The sequence below is a fragment of the Miscanthus floridulus genome, chromosome 3 (genome assembly GCF_019320115.1).
Source record: "Miscanthus floridulus cultivar M001 chromosome 3, ASM1932011v1, whole genome shotgun sequence".
NCBI lineage: Eukaryota > Viridiplantae > Streptophyta > Magnoliopsida > Poales > Poaceae > Miscanthus > Miscanthus floridulus.
In genome coordinates this window covers 30,000,981-30,008,069 of record NC_089582.1, presented here as the reverse complement: position 1 = coordinate 30,008,069, position 7,089 = coordinate 30,000,981, and positions in this window count along the sequence as shown.

Sequence of the window (7,089 nt, the reverse complement as noted above, 5' to 3'; positions counted from 1 at the left end):
CTTGGTTGTGATGTTGATTTATCGAGGTCTTTCGGGACACTCGGCGGACTACCGGGTTTATATAAGTGAAAGTATGCGCGTGTCAACGTGTTAGCGGGGACAGCCGTACTTGATCTTGTATAAATTGGGCAGTTCTGTCACAGCTATTATGTAATGTCCCACCTCTATGAGGTCGGGCCCGCTTACATCTAGCAGCTTTCTAGGACATAGACTGCCCTCATAGACCCACACAAGTCTTTTCTGCGCACTTTGTCCTCACTCGTGCGCACCCGGAAAAGATTTCCCGATCGGTCACCCATCTTGAAATTGCTCTACGCCAAGCACGCTTAACCTCAGAGTTCTTTAGAGATGGGCTTCCGGAAAAGAAGTTGCAACTTGTTGGTATGGGTATCCTATTAATCCTATTAAGCCCTGGGCCGGGATGTTATAGTGGCTCGGTGTCTGGTCGATCGAAGACGAAGGAGACAGCTTGCACCGAACTCTGGCTGTGTCCGGTCTGTGTCCACCGGACGCGTCCGGTCGTGATTCCAGGGGATTTGGACCTCTTTGGAATCGACTGGACGCTGGGTGGCAGTGTTCGGTCACTGCCACCGAAGCGTCCGGTCAGTTGAAAACGTGCGGGTTTCAATCTCTTTCCTGTTTCCTTCTCTGTCACATCGGGGGACCCCTTTATAATCGCAGCACTGCCATGACCTATCTCGCATCCCACCGTGCCATCTTCACCGTGCCTACGCCCTAGCCGCCGTTTTTTGTGCCCATGACTTCACGCCGCGGCCACGCCGTGCCTCCACGCGCCGCCGCCCGCGTTGCCGCCACCACACGCCGACGCCGCCGTGCTGCCCAGCTCCACACCACTGTGAGCCTGTGCTACTCCACTGTGCCTCCCTACGTTCGTGCACTCGCTCAGCCGCACCACCGTCGAGCTCCTGTTCAAGCCCGTGCCCTCTGCTCCACCCTCACTACAGCCAAGCTCTAGTGCTCCAGCATCGCAGTGCTCAAACCCTAGCACCCGCACTGCCATCCATTGTCTCTTCACAACTAATCTAGAGCTACATTGCTTCGTAGCAACCCTAATCCTAGGATTCCTGGTGGTTCCCCCCATGTGTCGTTCCTCTGCTTCTCGGGTCACCGGTTTGTCAGGTAGCAAGCCCTCGATTCAATTTCATACCTAATTGCTTGCTTTCTTAGGGTTTTATATCTCTAGATGGGTAATTAAAATTATTTGTATATCCTATCTATTCTATCGTGCTGTGAGTCGGTGCCGTTGTGGTTCTATTTGCAGTTGTTAGTCAACTCGGGGCCAAGCTTGTGAGTATGGATCAAGGCCAAGCCTCGAAAGTGACAGTTGGCAGTTGATCTTCGTCAGCGGCAGTTGTTCTTTTTAGATCCATTAGATGGTTCATGTCAAGAATGTTGGAGGTGGTCCCGGTGATGAGGATCCAAGACACTCACCTCGCCTGCCTATAGATCCAAAAGGCAATGCGACGAAGAAACTTTCAACAAAGAAGCGAAAGTATCCAGATGCAGACATAGCTAGAGCAGCCACAGTTGCAGCAGCAGCAGAGCGTGCGGAGGCAGGAGGTGCTAGGAGTTTAGTCCAGATCGTAGATCAGCTCTCCCCATCTATGAGGGCCACACTAGAGCAGGTTGAGCGACATCATGGTGGTCCAGTTAGGACTACCATGGTTGTGGGATGGTGAGTTGTCTTGGATGAGAGTCAGCCTCAGGGGGGATCATAGCAGGAGCCACAGACAGTAGAGCATACTCAGGAGGGACAGCAGGCCAAGGAGACAAAGCAGGCACCTCAGCCATAGCTTCGCCGCTTTGGTCGTACTCGTGCTCCAGTCACATCGAGGGTAGATACATAGCGGAGGGGTTCTCGTCCATCGCCCAGACCACAGGGTCTACCTCTAGTGACTCATCTAGATCTGAGGGCCGCCACGGCTAAGTAGGTGCAGTAGCTCAGATTTGTGGATTTTGAGTAGTGGTTTCCGTCGAGGCGAGATGAGCGTGCATTAGAGGGCTTCTACACACCACTGTAGGAGGACTTCTACAATGCATATCTTAACAGTGGAGCTGTTTTCATATCTCAGAGGGTGTGCAACATTAAAAGCTCTAGTTTGGTTTTGGTTAATTGATGAAACCCTAAGTGCTAACCTAGTTTATCAAAGTGATTATGAGATAGGTAGCACTACTCCAAGTGATGAAGCAATGGCGAAGATCGTGATGATGGTGATGGAATGGTGATGATCAAATGCTTAAACTTGGAAAAGAAGAAAGAGAAAGACAAAAGGCTCAAGGCAAAGGTATAAATGATAGGAGCCATTTTGTTTTTGTGATCAAGACACTTAGTGAGTGTGATCACATTTAGGATCGATAGCCGTACTATTAAGAGGGATGAAACTCGTATCGGAATGCGGTTATCAAAGTGCCACTAGATGCTCTAACTCATTGCATATGCATTTAGGATCTAGTGGAATGCTAACACCCTTGAAAATGTTTGTGAAAATATGGTAACACATGTGCATAAGGTGATACACTTCGTAGTTAGCACATTTGAGCAAGGGTAGGAAACTCCACCGATGGAGTGTCCGCCCGTAGAGTGCGGACAGTTCGACGGTGCCACCGGTACCCTAGACAAAAAAGACAGGGGTTCACAGAGTGACCGGACGCTGGTGGTGTAGTGACTAGATGCTAGGTTCAGAGTCCGGTCAGTAGCAGCAGTGAGCACGCATCTCAGTCTTGTGACCGGACGCTGGCGCGAAGAGTAACCGGACGCTGGCAGGGTGCGTCCGGTCAATGCTGACGTACGCTGACATGTGGTGCATAGTGGAGACATTGAGTGACCGGACACTGGGTGAGTCTGGTCGAGCATGACTGGACATGTCCGGTCGTGAAAATTTGTGTTTGGAACCTTACTGGAAACGACCGGATGCTGAGGTCTAGCGTCTGGTCACTTTCTAACTGACGCGTCCGATCATCAATTGATCGTTGTAATCAGGCGATCGGTGTTTGAAGCCGATGACACGTGGCGCACATCGCATGACCGGATGCTGAGGTCCAGCGTCTAGTCAATCTGACCAGACGTCTGACCGGAGCGTCCGGTCGGCCCATGTTCAGTGCAGTGAGGAGCCCAATGGCTCTATTTCGTGGGGGCTTCTATTTAAGCCCCATGGCCGGCTCAAGCTCACTCTCTTGGACATTTGCATTGACATAGCAACCTTGTGAGCTTAGCCAAAGCCCTCCCACACATCTTCATCATTGATTCATCATCTTTGTGAGATTGGGAGAGGATCCAAGTGCATTGCTTCAGTGATTGCATCTAGAGGCACTTGGTATTCATGTTTTGTTGTGGATTTTGCTTGTTGCTCTTGGTGGTTGCCACCACCTAGACGGCTTGGTGCAGCGGTGGAGGATTGGCACGAGTTGGTGATTGTTCGTGGCCATCTCCGGTGATTGTGAGGGGATTTGTACCGTCCCTGGTGGAGCGCCAAAAGGTAACTCTAGTGGATTGCTCGTGTCATTGAGTTACCTCACTTGTGGGTAGGTTCTTGCAGTGTCCAATCATGTGGACGAGGTTTGTGCAACACCTCTTAGCCACCGAACCACCAAGTGTTGGTCGACACAATGGGGATGTAGCGTGTTGGTAAGCATGTGAACCTCGAGAGAAAATCGGTTGTCTCTTGCTATTTGGTATTCTCCCGGTGATTGATTTAATATTCACCTTGTGATTGGTTCACTCCTCTACATGGCGGTATAATCACCCTACTCACTCATTTATATTCTTGCAAACTAGTTGTGGCAAGCTCTTTAGTGTAATTAGAATTGAGAGCTTGCTTTGTTATTTTAAGTTCATCTAGTGGAGCTCTTTAGAGTAGCAAGATTGAGAGCTCTTAGTGAGTAGTAACTTTGTAAGTTGTGTGCCTAGGAATCATTGCAACTAGAATTGTTGGATAGGTGGCTTGCAACCCTTGTAGAGCTAGAGCAAGTTTGCTTTTCGCTATTTGTCATACTAATCAAATTGCTCTAGTTGATTTGTAGATTTTTAAATAGGCTATTCACCTCCTCCCTCTAGCCATATTAGGACCTTTCAAACATAGAGTCTATTGTTGCAGCAGCTGGAGAGCACATTCACCCCTACGTTTCTTACCTACCAGGGCTGACAGATTTACTTGGACGGACAGGCTTATATGTTCCATCTTAGGTCCGTCAGTTCTATGCTTCTCTCTAGATTGACCCGCAGCACATATTCATACACTTTGCATTCAGTGGCAGAGATTACAGGCTGACGAACACTAGGGTCAGAGAGATACTCAGGCTTCAAGAGTAGCCTGTCCGGCTACATGAGGTTTGCTATGGACAGACAGCGCCCCCTAGACGTCCTCATGGCGGGATGGTGCCCCCTACAGATCTAGTCCGCCACTGCTTCACAAAGCCATTCGACGAGGGGTCTAGTAGGACACCTAGTGATCTCACTTTCACTGCTAGAGTGCTTGATGCCATTATGAGGAGGACACTGCTTCTGAGGATGGGGTATCACGAGGGCTTGACTCGCATACAGTTGTGGCTACTGAACTATCTGATGCAGCAGACAGTGTTTGATATTTGGGATCTCCTTCTATCAATGATGGAGGATACTATAGCTGAGGAGTTTAGAGGTCACCGACAGTTGCCCTATGCCCACTAGATCATGTTTCTTATTCATAGGGCAGTTACAATGAGGCCGCCTGAGATGCTAGCTGAGTACAGTGATGCTACGATAGAGTTCCCTACATATAACCTGACTCAGATGATCCGCCATAGTACACTGACTGCACCTACCTAGTCGCGTCATTGTCCAGAGGTGCCAGAGACTATAGCCCAGTAGGATGATACTATCAGGGGCATAGCAGCTATTGAGGAGGAGCAGTTAGATGCTTAGTAGGAGGGGATGGTCGAGAGCGACCCCAGTGAAAGCTCAAATGAGGACTATCGCTGAAAGCATCTAGGCCCCTAGTAGGGTTTCGGTGATTAATGACAATACAAGATTACTATGACTAACGTGTGTTTTGCAGAGGCAATTAAGTTAGGTCATGGTAATAGAGATCGATTGGGCAATCAAGGCGGTCATGCCACTACGATGGAAATCATTTCAGTTTTCAAAGGATGGATGACAAGGTTAAGGATGGACTAGTTCTAAGTGTCGATTGGAGTTGAAGAGACACTTAGAGTAGTTTAGGACTTTGTTTTTCCTTTGGCCGTACTATTAAGGGGGGTATGGATGGGTAGCTTGACCTAGGTGAGTCTAGTGAGTTAGGTGTGGTGCACACTTGTTAAAACTAGCACTAGGTAGCTCCTACATATGCCTAAGATCCAATGGAACAAACTTCATTCACATATGATCGAGAGTTGGAAGTGAATGGAGGGTCAAATACTGACCGGACGCTGGCTTCGATGTGACCGGACATTGGCGTAGGGTCCGGTCAGTTCATTTGGCCAAGGTAAAAACGTTCAGTGCGACCGGACGCTGAGAGGTCAAGTCACCGGACATTGAGAGGCAGCGTCCGGTCGACTCCAGTAAGGTTCCAGAGAGGGAAAATCATGACCGGACGCGTCCGATCAATGCTGATCAGACGCTGCCCAGCGTCCAGTCACACTGTGAACACTGGAGTTCGGGGTGTACTGACCGGAGCGTCCGGTCAACATGACCAGAGCATCCGGTCAACATGACCAGAGCGTCCGGTCACCCCGCAGAGGCACATAACGGTTCCTTTTTTCAGCCCATGTTATAAATAGGGCCTCCACTCGTGTGTGGGGGGGTACTTTTGCTCATTCCAATAGCTGAGAAACATCTTAGAGAGTGCCAAGAAGAGCAAGGTCCTAGTGAGGTGATTGAGATTTGAGAATCCAAAGAGAGACCTCATTAGTGAAGATCAAGAGTAGCAAAGTATGCATCCACCTTCTCATTAGGCTTGTCGTGGTCAAGTAAGAGTTCGTTCTTGTTACTCTTGGTGATCGCCATCACCTAGACGGCTTGGTGGTGATTAGGAGTTCAGTGATCACCTGGCGGAGCTTGTGGGTGACCCAACTCAAGTTGTGAGCGGTTGTGGGTGATTCACCGCGACGGAGTGTCAAAGAATCAACCCATAGAGAGCACTTGATCCTTGCACAGATCAAGGGGGAGCTACACCCTTGCGCGGGTGCTCCAACGAGGACTAGTGGGGAGTGGAGACTCTCTGATACCTCAGCAAAACATCGCCGCGTCCTTTCCTCTCTATTTACTTTGAGCATTTACTTTGAGCATTTACTTTGCGCAATTCAATTCATGTCTTTGCATTCTTAGAATTGCCATTCTAGAGTAGGATTGGAACTTAGGTTGTAAGTCTTTTATGCGGTAGAACAATTAGAAACACTTTTTAGGCACAAGGGGTTAATTGGGCTAACCATAGGACTTAATTATTGCGAAGAAATTTAGAATTAGCCCAATTCACCCCCCCCTCTTGGGCATCTAGATCCTTTCAATTGGTATCAGAGCCTCATGCTCACATTTTGAGGCTTAACCGCCTAGAGCAAGATGTCTCACGGGGATGGACCTCCTCCTATCTTTGAGGGAGATGACTTTCCTTATTGGAAAATTCGCATGGAGACGTATCTTAAGGCTCTAGATGTTGGTATACTTAGAGCCGCCTCACAAGGCTTCCCAAAACCTCGGGATGCTACTAACTTACAAGGCGATGAGGTAAATTACGAGAAGTGGAATGCAAAGGCTTGAAACACCATCTTTAGAGGCCTTTGCAAAAATGTGTTTAATTGGGTGAGGAACCACAAAGACGCCCATGCACTATGGTCGGACGTTTATGCGCTGCATGAGGGAACTAAGAGTGAGCGTGAGGAACGCTATCATCTTGTCATAAAAAAGCTCAACTCTTTTGAAATGCTTCCTAAAGAAAGTGCTAATGAAATGTATTCACGTTTGAATGTTCTTGTAGAGGAAGTCAATGGGCTTGGACTTACTCAAATGCAACCATTCGATGTTGTAAGAAAGATCTTGAGTGTCTTCCCCATTGACAAATATGGGCATATTGTGACCGTGCTATATCAAGGTGATCT